Here is a 19,377-nt window from a genome sequence, read left to right on the forward strand (position 1 = left end):
GTCAAAAAGCAGAAAGAAACTAAAAAAAAAAAGAAAAGAAAAAAGAAGGAAAAAAACTCTTCAAAAGACCGCCAATAACATTTCTGAATGGGACATTTTTTTGGACATGTCATGTCGCTTTTAGGTGGAATTGCCCAGACTAGTTTATATTACACTTCAGATATATATTTCTTTAATTTATTTATTTATTTATTTATTTATTTATTTTTTGGTTAATTTCGTCCTGTCCAGATCTTGTCGAGTTTTCTTCGTTTGAAACAAAATGCAGACCCCGATTTTCTCCAGTTCAGGTGGCCAAACAAACTAAGTTGTCAAGTTTGGAGAGTCTGGACATCAGTTATACCAGAAATGTACACCCTCAACTTGCAGTTATTTTCTTGTTTTTTTTTTTTATAAAAATTCTTGAAATCGACCCCAATCTTACAAAAAAATTCCCGACGGGATACTAAACTCTAGTTTGAGCGAAGAACGTAAAAATAAAAAAATAAAAAAAATGAAAAAAACAATGTGCGAATAATAATATGAAAAAGTAAAAGATAAAAATGATTGTGACTGTTTTGTAGATATTCGATTTGATATATATATATATATATATAGGTCTGAGGTTTCTGTTGTCTATGATGATTACAACAAATAAGAATAAAAGTTGCGAGTCGTTAACTTTTTTCTTCTTTTTTTTCTCCTTTTTTTAGTATTTGTTAATCGCTGCTGCTGCTAATTTCCTCTAGCTGACGTCATGTCAAAACGGCGGTCCTTTTTTCGGACTGCAATGGAGAGAAGATATGATTTTTTTTTTTGCGATGGAGAGGGAAATCATCGATCAATTTCGGTCTCTCGCTCTCAGATTTTCGGGTGCCGCACAGACATTTCCTAGGAAAGTAATCCGTCTTCGGACGTATTGGATAAAAAGAGTTGTCTTATCAAGCAAGAGTAGAAGAAATGGCGGGGGCAGCGGAGATAATCGTCACAAAACTAATGTCGTCGTCGTCATCATCATCATAAACAAGAACAATGAGAACACCACACTCATAACATGACCCTTACAAGTTTTTAGTTTATACATAGTAATTCCGATATTTTTTCCTATCGGTATTTTATTTATTCATTTTTATTATTGTCAGTATTATTATTTTAACATGTCGATTGTGAACAGAGGTCAAGTGACAATAGGATCTTTCAGATAGGAGCAATGTTAAGTGTCTGTTCTGATACTGCACCTCTTTTTTCTGTATTCTTGTATAAAATTTATCGGATAAGAATGCAAGTGCTCACTAATCTCTAATTTTATCTATAAAAGAACTTTAAGGACATAACTGCCTTAAAGCTTCAAATATAACCTAGTTTTACAGAATGTTTATGACATGTATAACATTTCCCGGGAAAGGCAATGGAAATAGTCTAGAAGCTTACGAATATAAATATTCTAACGCTAAACGGTTAATTCTGTACACTATCGTTCTTCCGTAGATTAAAATTGGCATATCCTAAGTACCGCAGAAGCTTTATATTGCACCGGAAAAAAAGTAAAGTAATAGTCCGAGAAGTTATCTTTATCACCTATGTGTTGTATATCTACGTACTTGCACATCTAAGAAACATGTAAGGACCCATAGGGACAGAACCTCTTTAAAATTTCAAACATGTATATCTGATTTTAATGACATTTAAGCACTATATATATATATATATATATATATATATATATATATATATATATATATATACAACACTAATTTAGAAAGTTTACTAAATTTTCAATTCCTTCTGAATACACGGTGGGGGATGGGGGATGGCAGTAAGATCAAAGGCAGTAATATGGTGGTATAATTATAAATAAAATGTCCATAGTAATAATCTTCACTCAATTCTGAGTAATGTCGGATCTTCCTTTTTTCTTTCTTTTTTATTTTACAAGGGAATCACACATATCAAGGCCCAGAGGCCACTCGAGGATAAAGGTCAAAGAGAGTACAGTAGTCAAAAGGACAATATAATAATCGTTAGAAGTGTAAATTTGGATTGCTTAAGGGGGACGGCTCATCAAGAACTTGTTTAGGTTGGGTTTGAAGACAGCAAAATCGTAGTCATCTGGAAAGCAGGGAAACGGAAGAGAGTTCCTACGTTTAGGTTTAGGCACAGATAAAGAGTGGGGGAAATTATTGATAGTATTTACAGCCAGACGAGTGTTTCTCGTGAATGTTTGGCGAAGGGGGGACCATAGATTGGAGCTCAGACGAGCACTAGCCATAAAAATAACGATTAAACAAGACAGGCTCGTAACGTCTCTTCTGTGATAAAAAGGTTGCAGGAAAGAGAAAAGGGCATCCCCTACTAGGCTACGACGTCTATTCTGAACTCTATCAAAGCAGCATAAGTTCTTCCCAGCAGTTCCTGCCCAGATGCGACAGCAATACTCTATCCTTGGACGTACCTGGCTCTTATATAGGTAGAGAATTGCGTCCGTAGGTAGATATCTACTAGATCGATAGAAGGATCCCACCATTTTTCCAGCGACCTTTACAATGGACTTGATGTACGTGTTCCATTCTAGATCAGGAGTAAAAATCAAGCCCAGAAGTTTGTCAAAACATGGAGCCCTCCCAAGACGAGAGCCATTCATTTCAATTGATGTCGAATGAGGACAAAACGATGATGATGTAAAGATAGAAGCTTCCTGCTAGTTGTGTCAAAAATCCATTGATATATTTAACCGTACATGTACACTGATTCTTAGTGTCTCGGGCATTCTTACACAAATATCACAGATCCGTGTTTGAATCCCAACAGTTTGAGCTTAATTACATCTTGTAGATTCTAGGTGAATCGAAGAAGAAATTATATTTGAAGATGGTTCCATAGTAATGAAACACTTCCACAATAATTTAAACGTCGTTATTTTCATTATGTTATGCTTAAGTAGTAAAGTGTTAGTATATGTGCATGTTTATGTGTGTGTATGTATGTGTAAACGCTTATATATATATATATATATATATATATATATATATATGTGTGTGTGTGTGTGTGTGTGTGTGTGTGTAGACATATGCATATGCATATATTTTTGTGCATGTGTATGCATACCTTTATACTTATTTTTGATTTTTTGTAGGCTAATATTAGTGATAGGACGATTCCATTTTTCCGATTCTGTACTAACTTCCCTATTTTCGATACACGGATTCAAATTCTGATTACTTTAAAGTTTGTAAGCATTTATTTGTAGACATTTATTATTGTTTTTTTTTTCATTTTCAAATTATTGTAAAAACCCCCGTGTAATTGCTTGCACATTTTTTGTTAACGTAAAAATTCCACTTAGAGGCCACAATATATTACATGTGTGGATCTTTCTAAATATTTTTTCTCAAATGTTTTTCTTAGTAAAAATTAAATTAAAAATTGTGCCACAATTAAAGATTTATTAAGTTATTTTATCACGGACTACTATTCTCATCTTTTCAGTTGTTGTTTCACGACGTTTCGGCCAACTGTTCCTCTGGCCTTCGTCAGATAATAACCGCGACGGGATAGGAACTCCAAATCCTATCACGGTTACCACCTGATGAAGGTTAGAGGAATAGTTGGCCGAGACGTCGTGAAACAACTCAACTAAGAAAGATGAAGATAATAGTCCGTAATAAATAAAATTAATAAATAATACTCATCTCAATAACTGAATAATATATAAACTATAGATTTATTTTGATTTTAAAACAAGCCAATTTGTATCAATTTGTCGCTAGTATACACAATGTTATTTGAATGTTTTATAAACAATTGGAAATAGTTGACAATGAGTATGCAAGAAAGATTATCCAGTGACAGAATAGTTAATAAAACCCCATTCCAATGTTATGAATGAGTTTCTAATTAATAATGTTAAAACTTAGGAAATCATTCTTAACATGGGCAATGCGGGATGGCCTCTGTTTACTATTCTGTTTCTCCTCTCTATCAAAGAATATTATTTTTATCCGGATTATAAAAAAGATTAGTAATAAACTAAACAGATTAGGAATAAATTAAGCAGATTAGTAATAAAAATGAAGATACTGTAATTTTGTAAATTTTTTAGTTGAAAGAACTGACCAGTTATGAAAAGTAGTAGCTTTGAAGGCAAATGAGAAGCATAGGTTACCGAAAAATAATTTTGCATAATTTGATTTGATTTTTAAAAATTGAATGTGTTTTTTTCAATTGCTTGAATTTGTTATATTCGCATACAAATCTTTGAAAAAAAAATACTGTTATTAAAAGATAATTATGAACGAAAAAAAAAATTGTAAATTTGAAGCAACAACATACACGTGAGTACATGGAAAATATTGCCGAAGCGATAAAAATTAAGATTCACACTGAATTGCTTACGAAGGTTTTCTGCGATAGTTACGATAAAAAAAATTTGCATCTACGGATGATCAACAGTGTATATAATCTGCCTCAAAATATAACTTCTTTAATACAAATAAATTTATAGATGTTTATTTTTTATAAAACATATTTTTCCCCATAGTAAAATGATATAGTAAGATATAGACGAAATAGTAAAAAAATCGTAAGTGTATTCTTTGTGGAAATGTTACATTGTTATGCTACTATTGGAAAAGACAAATATGAAGATTCTAACGCTAAATGGTTAATTTTGTGTACTGCCGGTCTTCCGTAGATTAAAACTGGCGTATCGCAAGCACCATACTATAGAGTACGAATGTTAATTTATCACAGAAGGAGTGTGGTTAAGCGCTTATGATAAACAGTTTATTTTGTACACTGTTGGTCTTCCATGGACTAAAATTGTCTTAAGTAAGAATGATTTTGTAAACAATAGCGTGCTAATGCTATTTTTTACTGCCGAAGCAGTGTGGTTAAACGGATGTAAACGATAATCTTTCTATTTTATCGTATGTTTTGTGTGTGTGCGCATTTATTTTCTTATAGAAAGGGAAGGAAAGAAAAAACAAAAACGCGAACAAACATAATACACACGGATTTCATGTAAGATGTACTCGAAACAACAAGTTATAACTTTTGTAAACGATGATGTATCAATTTCATTGTATTTTGTGATTGTGTGATCATTTCTTTTTATAAAGAGGAAATGGTAAGAAAAATAATTGTAGCGTGAATAAAATAACACGGCTGATGAGTATACTAAAATGAAAGCAACACCAATGAAAAATACGTATAAAGAAAAAGCGTCGAATACTGCATTTCTGGCCTTCCGTACTTTTGATATATGAATGTCTGTAAGGAATGAAAGTTATCTGACAATATTTTGCATTTTGCGTTACAATTTGTTATCTAGTTTTGTGATGCATAACGCGAATAAATAATGTGAAGATTTGTATTGCACTGGGGAAAAAAGTAAAGTGTTCGGAAAGGTAAAATATTATATATAAGGCGAATATTTTGTTTAGGTTAATATGTTAAATGTGAAATCGCTACTGAGAATCGTTTTGTCTGTGTTCGAAATTAGTCATTTGTTAATCCAGGAACAACTTGCTTTGACGTTGAGGTGTTTGCCCAATTCGTGGTTTCCACCCATTCCGTCAATCTGCTAAGCTAGGGATTAAACGGTATTTTTAGCACAACGTAATATGTATAAAATTAAAGAATTTAGTAAGTGGAATAATTGCCCGGTGTCTTGTAGGTAAGTACGCCTATGAATAAAAGAACCGGTGACTTGGGGATTTATGGGAGGAGTAAAAATACTTGCTATCATCTATATGGATTACGGGATTAGGTACCTGAGATAGTGAAACAAAAAGGGAAACTATTTATATATATATATTTTTATTATTCGCTTGTTTCCTACAAGTTCGATAGTAAGGGAAGAGATGTCAACATTTCATTATATATAGATATATATATATATATATATATATATATATATATATATATATATATATATATATATATATGAAGTTTTGAAAACATATATGTCAATTAAACTAAACAACAATTTTCGCGTTTCATCCTTGTGAGTTTCAAAACTTACTGCCTAGCTCTACTTACGTATTGAGCACTGTTGAAATAAATACTGAAACATAGATACATAAAATTTTGTATAGATAGATAGATAGATAGATAGATATGTGCATTAGTAAAAAGAGATTAATCAATATTAGTGATAGAGCTTATGTCGATTAAGCTTTTTGTTCTGCTCATCTCTTTTGATCTATTTATCACCGGGTTACATTTATATCGAAACTTTCTTGGCCTTCGGGCCAAGATCAAAGTGTAGTATCTGTTCCGGCAGATACTACACTTAAGATAATTTGTACCAGTCAATGGAGGGGAAACCCTCTATACTGGGACAATTATTATTTTTGGTAACCAGAGTGACCCCTTTTAGGGGAGCTGGTTTTTACCTCACATTAAAAACGGCCTTGTGCCTAATTTGCTCAGTGGGGGAGCAAATAAATACCATCTGTTCCGACAGATACTGCAAGCTATGACTAGCTATGACTAGCAAAGACCAGATGTGGGGGCAACCCCACATGCCTGACCTTTAACCAGCTCCCATTTCCCACCTCTCGGGAGCTGGTCCCCCCTTTCCCTTCCCCCTCCCTTCACTCCTCACATTAAAAATTGGCCTTGTGCCTAATTTGCTCGGTGGGGGAGCAAATAAATACCATCTGTTCCGACAGATACTGCAAGCAAAGACCATATGTGGGGGTAACTCCACATATCAGACCTTGGTCAATGTAGGGGCAACCCTTCATACCAACAGTTACTATCCAGCTCCCATTTCCCACCCATTGGGAGTTGGTCCCCTTTTCCCTCCCCCAACCTCTCTCTCCACATTAAAAAACGGCCTTGTGCCTAATTTGCTCAGTGGGGAAGCAAATAAATACAATCTGTTCCGACAGATACTTAAGCTATGACCAGCTATTACTAGCTATGACTAGCAAAGACCAGATGTGGGGGCAACCCCACATGCCTGACCTTTAACCAGCTCCCATTTCCCACCTCTCGGGAGCTGGTCCCCTTTTCCCCTTCCCCCTCCCTTCACTCCTCACATTAAAAATTGGCCTTGTGCCTAATTTGCTCGGTGGGGGAGCAAATAAATACCATCTGTTCTTCAGATACTGCACTTCTGTTTCTTGTTCTCTTATGGTGGAGGAGAAATCCTTCACGACTGAGACAATTTTTATTTTTGTACCTTTTCTCCACGTTAAAAAACGACCCTGGTGTCTAACACTGTCCCGTGGGGAGGCATAGTAAATAGGTACATTTATATCGAAGATGTAACGCTTATTTTTTGCCAGAGTCTGCCTTTTCCGTTACGTCGTAATTTCAAATCCAAAACGATATAAACATCAGTTCCTTCATGTATCGCCCCCTCCCTGCATCAATTGATGGATAACTTTAGCTGACATTCACAAACTGAAAGCGAGACCATATTTCTTGACACGGACGTTTCCCAAAAAACTTATGCCACCTTCGAATGAATCTTTGATCAACCCATTTACTTGACTTCCATAGGCAACAACAATAAAAACCGATAACATTAAACAACATCGATAAATTAAACGATGCCAAACTTGTGTAAGTTTTGGTAAGTAATGAAACAAAATGGCGGTTTTAGACAAAAGAAAATTTAGACAAACGAAAATGTATCGTTTGGTAAATGTTGGTTATTAGAGTGCTTGCTTTTCACAATAATTTATCGCGTAACTTTTATACTTGATAATTGTTTATTATAATAAAGTAAATAGATAAACTATGTGTAAAATAAAGGGATTTACAAAGTATGTGCGACATATTAAGGTATGACAAATGTACGACAAATCACAGCAGCTGAGCAGCACAGAGCAGCTCTCTATTCGTCAAAACTAGCAACGTTTTAGGCAGAAGATAAAATCTGGGATAGTGGATCTCCTAGAACTGAACAGAAATATACCTCCATACGACAGCAACAACGCCAAAGTCGGACTGAGTGTCAACGACGTATCTCTAAATGGTACGAACAACATATGATGCACCAGTTATACGTGGTATGTTATATGACGTATATTATTATAAAATCTTATCTACCAGCCGAATGGGATATACACTAATAGACAGCTTGGTATAAACGCTGTGTGATTTATGTTATAATAAAATGCGATCTGTCGGTTAAATATGATCGGCGTTACTATAAATTGTGGTATGCCAACTATTATAGCAAGAGATCTATGCTACAAAAATACAAAAGAAGAAATAAAGAAAAAAAATAGAAGTGTTTTTTAGAATACATTCAGAGTATGAGCCCTTTTTTAGGATATATATATATATATATATATATATATATATATATATATATATATATATATATATATATATATGCGCTGAGTAGGAGTAGGGCTCCGAAACACGAATGTCCGTAGATTACTGTTTTAAAAAAATAATAAATAAATAAGTACGTCCAAATAAAAAATGAGCGACTTTATAAGAAAAACACCGGTTCCCCGAGGCGGAGACATAAACCTTAATATCGTTTAAAAAAATCAACAAAACCACGTATATATATAGTCATTGACATACAGCCCTGTTTCTTTGTATCACAACTCATCAGTGCCACTAGACAAGCATCTCTCCCAAGCCAAGGATTGAACCTAGAACCGTCGTGTTGACAGTCGGCAGTTCTCTCACTCGACCACAGAAGGGACGCCCGAAAATAACTCGTCGGAATGTCTATTTAAATAGACATCCGCCACCACTCTTACAGTGCTCAAACCGCCTGTTTGTAAAAAAAGAGCGAGCCCAATTCAATGAGAGGAGGCTTATCTGGACATTATAAAGCTCAACAAGTATCAATGGAGCTTATATATGAAAACATAGCTGACCTATCAGGTAGTTTCCTGACTTTATTGTGGATTATTGCAGGCTTTCTCCTGTAAGAAATATTAACCCCTCTGAGGATATTGTTTTCTGAACTTTTTGTTTTCGCCGGCTAATCCCATATGTATATGTGTATGGGTGAGTCTCTCTCTCTCTCTCTCTCTCTCTCTCTCTCTTTATATATATATATATATATGGGTGTGTATATGTATGTGTGCATATACACTATTCTAATCCCTTGTACCTCATTCTCGTATTGCATACACACTGGGTATCCAACTCTGCCCCCATTTAACGAAAACAAAAATAAAAAAAAATTATTTTATATTTTTGATTTTTGGATTTTTTAAATTTTTTATCGTTTCTTCTTCCTTTTCTTGTTCTTTTTACTTATCTTTCACCCTCTATCCCTTAAATATATTTCGTGTGTCTTTTTTGGACCTTGCCTTTATCTGTACCCCTTAATTTTATTCACCTTTTAGTTATTATCATTATTATAATTGTTATGATTGTGTTGATATTATTATTATTATTATTATTACTATTATTATTATTATTATTATTATTATTATTATTATTATTATTATTATTATTAATATTATTATTATTATTATTATTATTATTATTATCGTCGTCATTGCAATTATTATCGTTACTATTATCATCATTATCATTGTCTATCATCGTCATTTTTACTATTGTTATTATTAATATTATTATTGTTACATTTCCCCGTATTACTCCACCACGCAAATCATCCACATGGAAAAATCTATTTTGTCCTGTAAGACACCTCCAAAGAACTTGCTACCCTATCTCTCTACCTTTGCCTTATAACAATGAAAACATAGAAATATTGCCACATATTACCTAGTATATATTACACTCTGAAATCCTGTATTAAAAGCTACCCACCCAGACCCACCCCTTTCGCCTTAAATCATCACCATAATATCCAAATACACCATTTCATAGTGCTGTTGTCATCTCGGTTGCATCTGTAAAAAAATGCCCCGCCATAGATGATAAACACCTTACACGCCGTTAAAATAAAACTACCACCCATCCACGCTATATCCCAACTTTTACCCTAAAACATATACTACATACATTTAAGATTATGATAAAGACTCCATACACCTTTCTGCATTGCACTATATATAATACGCTCCTCCTTTATTTAGAATTCGACACCCCCCAACATCATCTATAATTTTATTTGATCTATTTCGTTCCTAATGAATCCAACGCTAGAATCCGAATCTCCACTATGTTACCTAGCATTTTCTCTACTCTTCTGATGAGAAGCATTAAGCTTTGAAATGCCTTGGCATAAAGAGTCCCTTCTATCCCCCAACTAATCGATTGTATTTCCTTATTGAATAAATGAACCAATCTATATCCATATATATATATAGTTGTGTTACTTCATTTCCCACTCCTATTATATATATATATATATATATATATATATATATATATATATATATATATATATATATATATATATATATATTATCGTTTTATCTGCTTAGTTACACATATTTCGGTTACCGAATCGTATCAACGATCTAATAACTTCATCAGACTTTACAGAAAATTTATAGGATTTTCTGTAAAATTTGATGTTATTGGATCGTTGATACGATTCGGTAATATATATATATATATATATATATATATATATATATATATATATATATATATATATATATATATATATATATATTTGCTGTGCAATAGTATTGTAGCACTCTCCTCGGGTTTTTACTAATTACCGTTTTTACTGTATATATATATATTTCCCGAAAGCTCAAATTTTCACAAAATTCGTACAAATACCTTTGTTTTTCCACAGAAATTTGGATCTGGTTCGCACGATCATGCAAAAGATTAGGAAACAACACAAAAACGCGCCGATCAATTCAGATCCGTTCAAAGCCTTTGATAAAGTAGTCCATCGCTTACTGGTGACTGTTTTAGAGGCTGTTGGTTTTAGTCTTCTTACGAGTATTTTTTTTTAACAAACTTTAAACTGAAAAAAACTTTTCCATTATATAAAAAATGGGCGTGTTGCAATAGTTCTGGTACACTTAACAAGGTATATATTTACATGATGTGAAACAAGGTCAGAAAGTGGGGATGTCCAGCCACCGCCCCTAGAAGAGGAGCATTCTGGCTTAGAAAAAATTTTCTAGACATCCCCTATCGACATTTCCCGATAATGGGCGCCTCAGAAAACAAGCAATAAACTTGCCCCACCCGAATGCCGGATGGTAAGGCCTGGGAGGGTGAACTTCCTAGGTAATTTTATAGGATATGATTGCAAACAATTGGAAGCTTCTATTTATAAACAGAGGTGATAGTAATTGACCAATCAAATTTAATGACTCTTTGCTATCAATCAGCAACCGAAATCACCCCATAAATCATACCGGATATTTTAGAATTCTGCACATACTTTTCGTTCTTCACACGAGAAGGGACTTTGCTTTTTCAGACATCTTTGGATTGGTAACCTATCAGAAAGTCTCGTCTTCGTCTAAAAATTTTTTACAATTCAAACTTCTTTGGATTTATACTGCTATTTTGTTTGGGACAACATTTCTCTTCTGAAACTAAAACTGACGTACAACTTCAAAGTTCATTTATGAAATTGTTGAATAAAAGTACAGAATATATGCACAACGCTTCCCATTTCTATGCTAAGTATATGTTTCTAAGTAATAAAGTTATTCTTTTAGCACGGTTCGTATTCTGCATGAGTATCAAAATAAATTTTAACATCCACTGAAAGTATATATACGCCACAAAAAGGAACATCAATTACTTCTGACTATATGCAGGAATCTCATAATAAAAATTCAATTCCACAAATAAAAACAAAGAATGAATATCAATACAAATTGATAAAAGAGTTTTAGAAACAAAGAAAAAGAAACAAGGAATTCCAATATCGCCGAAAACGGTCGAATGATTAAGATTACAATTCCTACTTTCCCAAAGCAGCCGATGTACAATTCTCTGCTTTTAAATAATGTTTAAAGTGTGTTCTTCCTTTATAAATCTTATAGGCTAACTTGAGGTAACTTTTTTAGGGACAAAGAACTTGCCGGAAAGCATAAAAATATTTACATTAAACCCGTTGTTGGGTAGTTATTCTTGGCTGTTATGACCCCCAGAATAATGACATGCACTGTTCTAACATTATTATAGCACAAATGAAACCCCACGAAAATTCTATGTTACTTTCTACATCAATCTGTGTAATTTACTGTTAAGAATGAACCACCTAATGTACATGGATGACCTGAAACTCTTTGCAAAAACCAAAAAGAAACTAGAGACGCCAATAAGCACAGTCAGAATCTTTATCCAGGATATCCGAATGGAATTTAGTATGGAAAAGTGCGCACTACTGATCATGAGAAGAGGAACACTGAAAGAAACGGAAGATATGGTACTACCTAACCAAACAGAGGTGAAGGCACTAGGTGAACATGACAGCTACAAATATTTGGCAGCAGACAACATCAAAGCATCAGAAATGAAAGAGAAAATTGGAAAAGAATACTTCAGAACAAGAAAACTCCTCGAAACTAAACTATTTAGTAGAAACCTAATTAAAGATCTAAACACATGAACACTATTATTAGCAAGATACTCTGGACTGTTTATAGGTTCGACCAAAGAACTACTAAGACATCTCGACCAAAAAAAAAAGAAAAGAAAGGAAACTCATGACTATGCACAATGCACTACACTCAAAGATGATGCTGAGCGACTCTATGTGAAAAGGAAATAAGGAGGAAGAGTGCTGGTCTCTATAGAAGACTGTAAATGACAACAACAACAAGAACAAAAAAGAGAATTAGAAAATACATAATACAGAACACCGAAAGAATAATCACTGCATCAAGAGACACTGAAAAAACAAACAACAGAAAAAAAGAGACGAAGATTAAGCGTGAAAAGAAAAACGGGGAGAGAAACAACTACACAGACAATTTATAACAATGACAAATGATGAGACTAACGAAAACACACCTAAACAGAGAAAACTGAATCCGTAATAACATCGCACAAGATAACGGAATCAGAACTAACCACAGCAAAGCAAGGATCGTCAAGACGCAAGAAAACAGCAAATGCAGACCTTGTGGACAAAGAGACGAAACTATAAACCACATAATAAGTAAATGTAGCAAACTATATCACAAAGAATATAAAAATAGTCTAAGCAGTACATTGGGAATTATGAAGATAACTCAATCTTGAACACGTTGATAAATGGTATAAGCACAAACCTGCAGGAGTAAATGAAGGTCAAGGAGGATGGAAAGTTTACATAATGTAAGGAAAATCTTATAATAGTTGTGTCAAAATTTGAAAAATTGCAAGCAAGCAAACTAGTGAGAAGCAAAGAATTAAAGGTAAATAATGAACAAAAAGCGAAAGACAATTAATTTGGGAAGAAAATGCGTGGTCAATGCAGAAGAGATTAACGCGGCAGTGAACAAGGAAAAACTGGTGATGGTTGTTAATGTGACTTGAAGGTAGAGTCAATCCCTTATATGTGCCGCACAGGAGCAAGCGGCCATGACAATTTATATGAAGTATCACATTGATAAAATGGCTGGAAGCCCTCTGTGTAGACCGTGTGGGCGGAAAGGTGAGAATGTAAAATACTCTGGCAGTAGTTGTGATAAGTTCGCTCAAAAAGAGTATAAGAGCCGCCATGACAATATTGCGAGAAATGTCCATTGGAATATAAGAACAGACGGGGGGAATGCTATGAAAATTGGTACGATCATGTCGCAGAAAGAAGTAGTGGAGAATAATAATGTTAAATTACTGTAAAATATGGATATCCAATCTGATAATTTGATTGAAGCAAGAAGAACAGGTTTAGTATTGTTAGAAAAAGGAACATGACAATAATCACTGATATAGCAGTACAAACTGATATAAATGTGGTGGAAAAAAGGATGTCAAAAAGTACCAAAACCTAAAAAGGGAGATACAGAGATGCGGAAGTTGAATAAGGTAGAAATTATACCCGTTGTGTTGGGAGTCTAGGGAGTGTGACAAAAGAATTTGACAAGTGGATTCAGAAAATTGGGAACCCTTGCAATGTTGGGCTAATTAAAAAGACTGCCTTGTTGGGATCCGTGAGGATCTTATGAAAAGAATTAATGGTCTGAGAAAAGAAGATGCTGATAGCTTATGGTCATTTGTTATTACCTGCTAATCAGCATAAAATCGATAATAACAACAGCCAGACACAAAATAAACAACATTAGCAATAACAACAACAATGATGATGATGATGATGATAATAATAATAATAATAATAATAATAATAATAATAATAATAATAATAATAATAATAATAATAATAACAAACAGAGATGAGGGCAGTAGGCGAACAAGACTACTATAAGTATGTGGGAGTTCTGGAAGCAGACACTATCAAAGCAACAGAAATGAAATAGAGAATTAGGAAGGAATACTCCAGGAGAGCAAGAAAACTCCTGGAAACTAAATTATATATCAGAAACCTACTAAAAGGTATAAATACATGGGCAGTATCATTAGTAAGATACATTAGACCGTTCATAGGGTGGACTAAAGAAAAACTGACACAGCTCGATCAGAAAACTAGGAAACTCATGACAATGCACAACGCACTACACCCAAAGGAAGATGTTGATCGACTCTACGTGAACAGAAAAGACAGAAAAAAGAGAGGGTTGGTTTGTATAAAAAACTGCGTAAATTACAAAAGAAAAAAGAAAGAAAAGAAAAGAAAAAAAGAATTAGAAAAATACTTAATGCAAAACACTGAAATGATAATTATGGCAGTGAGAGACACTGAAAAAAGAAGTGGAGAGTACTGGAAAATCTGGGGAAACTTGTTGTCACTCAGTTTCCAGGGAACACCACAGGTTGTTTTCAAAGAGAAATCTTTAGTAACATGTGTGAAAGCTGCTTGTGGTCTAATCATAATATTGTGAAAGTTAAGGAAAGTAGCTGTACCTATTATGATGGATGCCCTGGGGATGTGACAAAAGGATTTGACAAGTGGATTAGAATCCATCGCAATGTTGGAGTGCTTCAAAAGAGTGCGTTGTTGAGAATCTCCAGACTCTAGCGGAAAGTACAGGAAGACTGAGAAAAGATTCTGATAACCTATGTTCATTTCTTATGATTCGCTTTAAAATTCAGTTTAAAATCGGCAAGACACAAAATGTAAATAATAATAATAATAATAATAATAATAATAATAATAATAATAATAATAATAATAATAATCCTTTGTGTAAATAATAATAATAATAATAATAATAATAATAATAATAATAATAATAATAATAATAATAATAATAATAGGGATGATTTGAAACTTTTTGTAAAAGCCAAAAAGGAGCTAGAGACACATATTTATACTACCAGGATCTTTAGCCAAGATATCCAAATGGAATTTGGAATGGAAAAGTGCGCACTACTATTTATAAGAAAAAGAAAACTGGAAACGACATAAGGCATGGAACTACCCAACCAAACGGAGATGAAGGCACTAGGGGAACAAGACGATTATAAATACTTGGGAATTCTGTAACATACTCTGGGCCGTTTATAGGGTGGGCAAAAGAAGAACTGAGACAGCTCGACCAGAAGACCAGGAAACTCATGACCATGCATAATGCACTACACCCTAAAGGACGATATTGATAGACTCTATGTGAAAAGGAAAAACGACAGGAGATTACTGGTCTGCATAGAAGACTGTGTGAATGATGCAAAAAAGAATTTGAAAAATACACAATGCAAAATACTGAAAGGATAATTAGGACAGCGAGAGACACTGAAAAAATAACAAAACAGAAAACAGACAAAAGACAAAATGAGAAAAGAAAAATGGAAAGGGAAAAAAATCTGCGAAAGATTCATAAGAATGACAAAAGATGAGAATAACGAAAACACCTGGACATGGATGCGAAAAGGACATATAAACCGAGAAACTAAATCCCTAATAACTGCAGCACAAGATAACTCGATAAGAAACAACCATATCAAAACAAAGCTCGATAAAACACAAGAAAACAGCAAATACAGACTCTGTGAACAAAGAGGCGAAACGATAAACCATAAACCATATAGTAAGTGAATGCAGCAAACTGGCCCAAAAAGAATACAAAAACAGGCACGACTAAGTGGAGAGCGAGGTGCACTGGGAATTGTGCAAACGGCTGCATTTTGAACGTACAGACAAATGGTACAAGCATAAACCCGCGACAATACTAAAAAAATGAGAACCACAAAACCTTATGGGGCATGGACATACAGACGGACAAACCCATCGAAGCAAGAAGACCAGATGTTGTAATAATTCACAAGAAAGAAAAATCCTGTCAAATCGTAGATTTTGCTGTCCCAGCTGATCACAGAGTGAGTGTGAAAGAAAAGGAGAAACGAAGCAAATACACAGAGCTAGCCAGAGAGTTCAAAGAGATCTGTATGATAAAGAAAATTAAAATAATACCTATAATAGTAGGAGCACTAGAAACAATTCCGAAAAAGTTTGAAAAAAGAATGGGAGAAATTGGAATCAGAGGAAAGGCTGAAAAAATACAACGGCTAACGATAATGAAAACGGCTGAAATATTAAGGACAACCCTTGAATGCGGAGAATAATACAAGTATACAATACAATGAAGAAGCGTTACAGGGAATGAAGAACACTGAAGCTGCATATCTACAAGTTCTACACACCCATCACTCATCCCCTCCCATTGTCTCATCTCCATTTCCCCTCCAAAGTGTTACCAAAGAACCGAAAAGAGTAAAAAAGGATGGAAAGACCAAGGAGAGAGCGCTGACCAGACTTCCGCTGGACAAGCGCGAAGAGAACTGGGATCTTGGGGAGGCTTAGTGCCACTCAAATTCTAGTATAGACCAATGGCCGCTGCCAGCGAGAAATCAATGGTAAGAGGCTGTTGCGATGACGCAAATTTATTTGCAAATGCTATCGAAGGAGATGGAGATAGCTGGACGTCTGGGGAGACTTGTTGTTACTCAGCTTCCAGACAACACCGCAGGTTTTCAATCAGATTTCTGATGACGTGTGAAAACTTCATGTGAGCCAATAATAATAATCCTTTTTTTTTTTAATAATAAATGTGTTTTACTTAATACCATTAGGAAAATCAATTTTTCTTATTCCGTAAAAATAATGGCCCTTGTCTGTTAAAAAATCTTTCTATTGATTGATTTACTTAAAATTGTAACAATTTAAATCTTTTTAAAGCAATAAATATTCTCTCTCTTCTTTCTGTAAAAATAATTATCAGCTAAATATTATTCAAATCACTTTTTGAAATGTATTTTTAAAACCTGTTCTGTTGTAATCGACGAGCCGACTTAGTTTAATTTTGGAAAAATTAATTTTCAAAATTGCTACAATTCAAATTTTTTATCTAAGCGACATCAAATTAATCATGAATCAACATCAGATTATTTCATTTGTTTAAATATTAGAACGTGATTATGTACATACGAACGTGAAATTGCTTTAGCATATTATTATAGACAAGTATTCTTGATCCATCTAGCCCCGTTTCTTTAACATAGATCGGCGCTCTTGACTAATGAATGACAATTCGAGGAAAAACATTTTATGGAATATAAAGTACAGGTTCTGTCACCAAAATAACCGAAAAAAAAGGATTTGACTGAAGGAGGAATGTTATTCTGTATGAAAATTGAAAGAAGTAAAGAAAGATCGATTAGAAAACTGAACACGAAGTTCAAAACTCCAAAATAATGAAGTAGTAAAAATAAGAGACGATGATAGCGATGACGATAACAGATCTGACCCACCCACCCTCATCAGACGGTAATACTGAGGATGATGGCCCATATCAACGCTTTGAGTGTAATAAATAATGATGCCATACTTTTATATTTGTCTTTTTTTTCTCTTTCCAAATGAATAAAATGTGTGGCGAGTGAGAAAGAAACATTAGAAGACTGAGAAAGTTATAGTGAACATGAGAATGTGTATTAGGGGTGTGCTGTGTTTCAAAATACATACAATGTTTTTGTTGTGTTTAAAGAGACATACAAAGTTATGTATTTCAAGGTATATAAAACGTGTTGTGTTTCAGGATGTATGTAATGTTTGTGTTATGTTTGAACATATATATATATATATATATATATATATATATATATATATATATATATATATATATATATAATGTTACACTCTACTCTAGATGTTACACTTAATCTTAACAACGAAACTCATAGCTCCTATCATAAACCTTATCTTACGCTTTTATACGTCCATAAATTATCTAACCACCCCAACTCAATTATAACATCTATAGTACCATCTGTCTCTAGAAGAATTTCTGCTCTTTCTGCTGATAAAAAACTTTTAATCAAACTGCTACTTTCTTCAATAATGCCTTATGGAACTCAGGACACAAGGAAAAGATCAAATACAACAATTATGCTCCTCCTGCAGGCCGCCTTAAATCTATAATCACGCATAATATGATTCGTAAGAAACCAGTTCAAATAACAAGATCTGCCGCTATCAATAACAATGAACCAGTCTACATTTATAATCCAAAGCAAAATACTAATCACAATATATTTAACCCACACAGTCGCATCAGGAGAAAGAAAATATTTGGTTTAATCCTCCATTTAGCCTAAATGTCAAAACTAATATACCTAATGAATTCTTCAACGTGGTACAAAACTCTTTCAAATACCCACACAGATATAGTTATATTTTCAATAAAAATTCAACCAGGATTTCTTATTCAACAATGTCTAATTTAGCACAAAGAATCTTAACATCTAATAACAACAAAATTAGATCAGCCCCAAAAATCACTTTGTCAATTAAACCCAAAACTAACTGTAATTGTAATAACAAACATCTTTGCCCACTAAATAATGATTGCATCCATAAAGATATTATATAGTCTTGCACCATTACTGAGCTCCTACGCAATCCTCCCATAACAAACACTAATATTTCGTCTTCAAGTTATTCTTCTTCCCATCCTCCATCTGATATAGTTACTAATCCAATACACAACTCGAGCAGCCCCTCCATCTACAATCATACAACTAGTAATAATGATAATAATAATAATATTAATGAGAATAATAATATTTCTCCTAACAGCCATCCTAACACTAACAACACTTATTATCCCCTCCAAAATAGTCCTCATACAGATATTGTCCCACCATTTGTTGAACACTATGAACAAAATTCAAACTATTTAACTAATACAAATCAGCAAATTAATATTAATACCAGACCTCGAGCTTTTAATAAAGTACATAGATATATCGGCGCTACTTCAACATTAATTAAGAAAAGAATATCAAACCACATTTCTTCTTTTAACAACCATAATTCTAATAATAACCTAGGAACTTCTCTAACCATTTTAATTAAAAAACTTAACTCTAACAATACCCCCTTCTCAATCAAATGGAATATCAAAAAAAAGTTAA

The 19,377-nt window shown here is 33.6% G+C and overlaps 1 pseudogene; it reads left to right on the forward strand.

Annotated features, from left to right (window-relative positions):
• The first annotated feature begins 6,210 nt into the window (after positions 1-6,210).
• On the forward strand, positions 6,211-6,355 carry LOC145285426 (U2 spliceosomal RNA; annotated as a pseudogene).
• Positions 6,356-19,377: the final 13,022 nt, after the last annotated feature.

Source organism: Euprymna scolopes, chromosome 9 (genome assembly GCF_053919585.1).
Source record: "Euprymna scolopes isolate OS-2025 chromosome 9, ASM5391958v1, whole genome shotgun sequence".
Lineage (NCBI taxonomy): Eukaryota > Metazoa > Mollusca > Cephalopoda > Sepiida > Sepiolidae > Euprymna > Euprymna scolopes.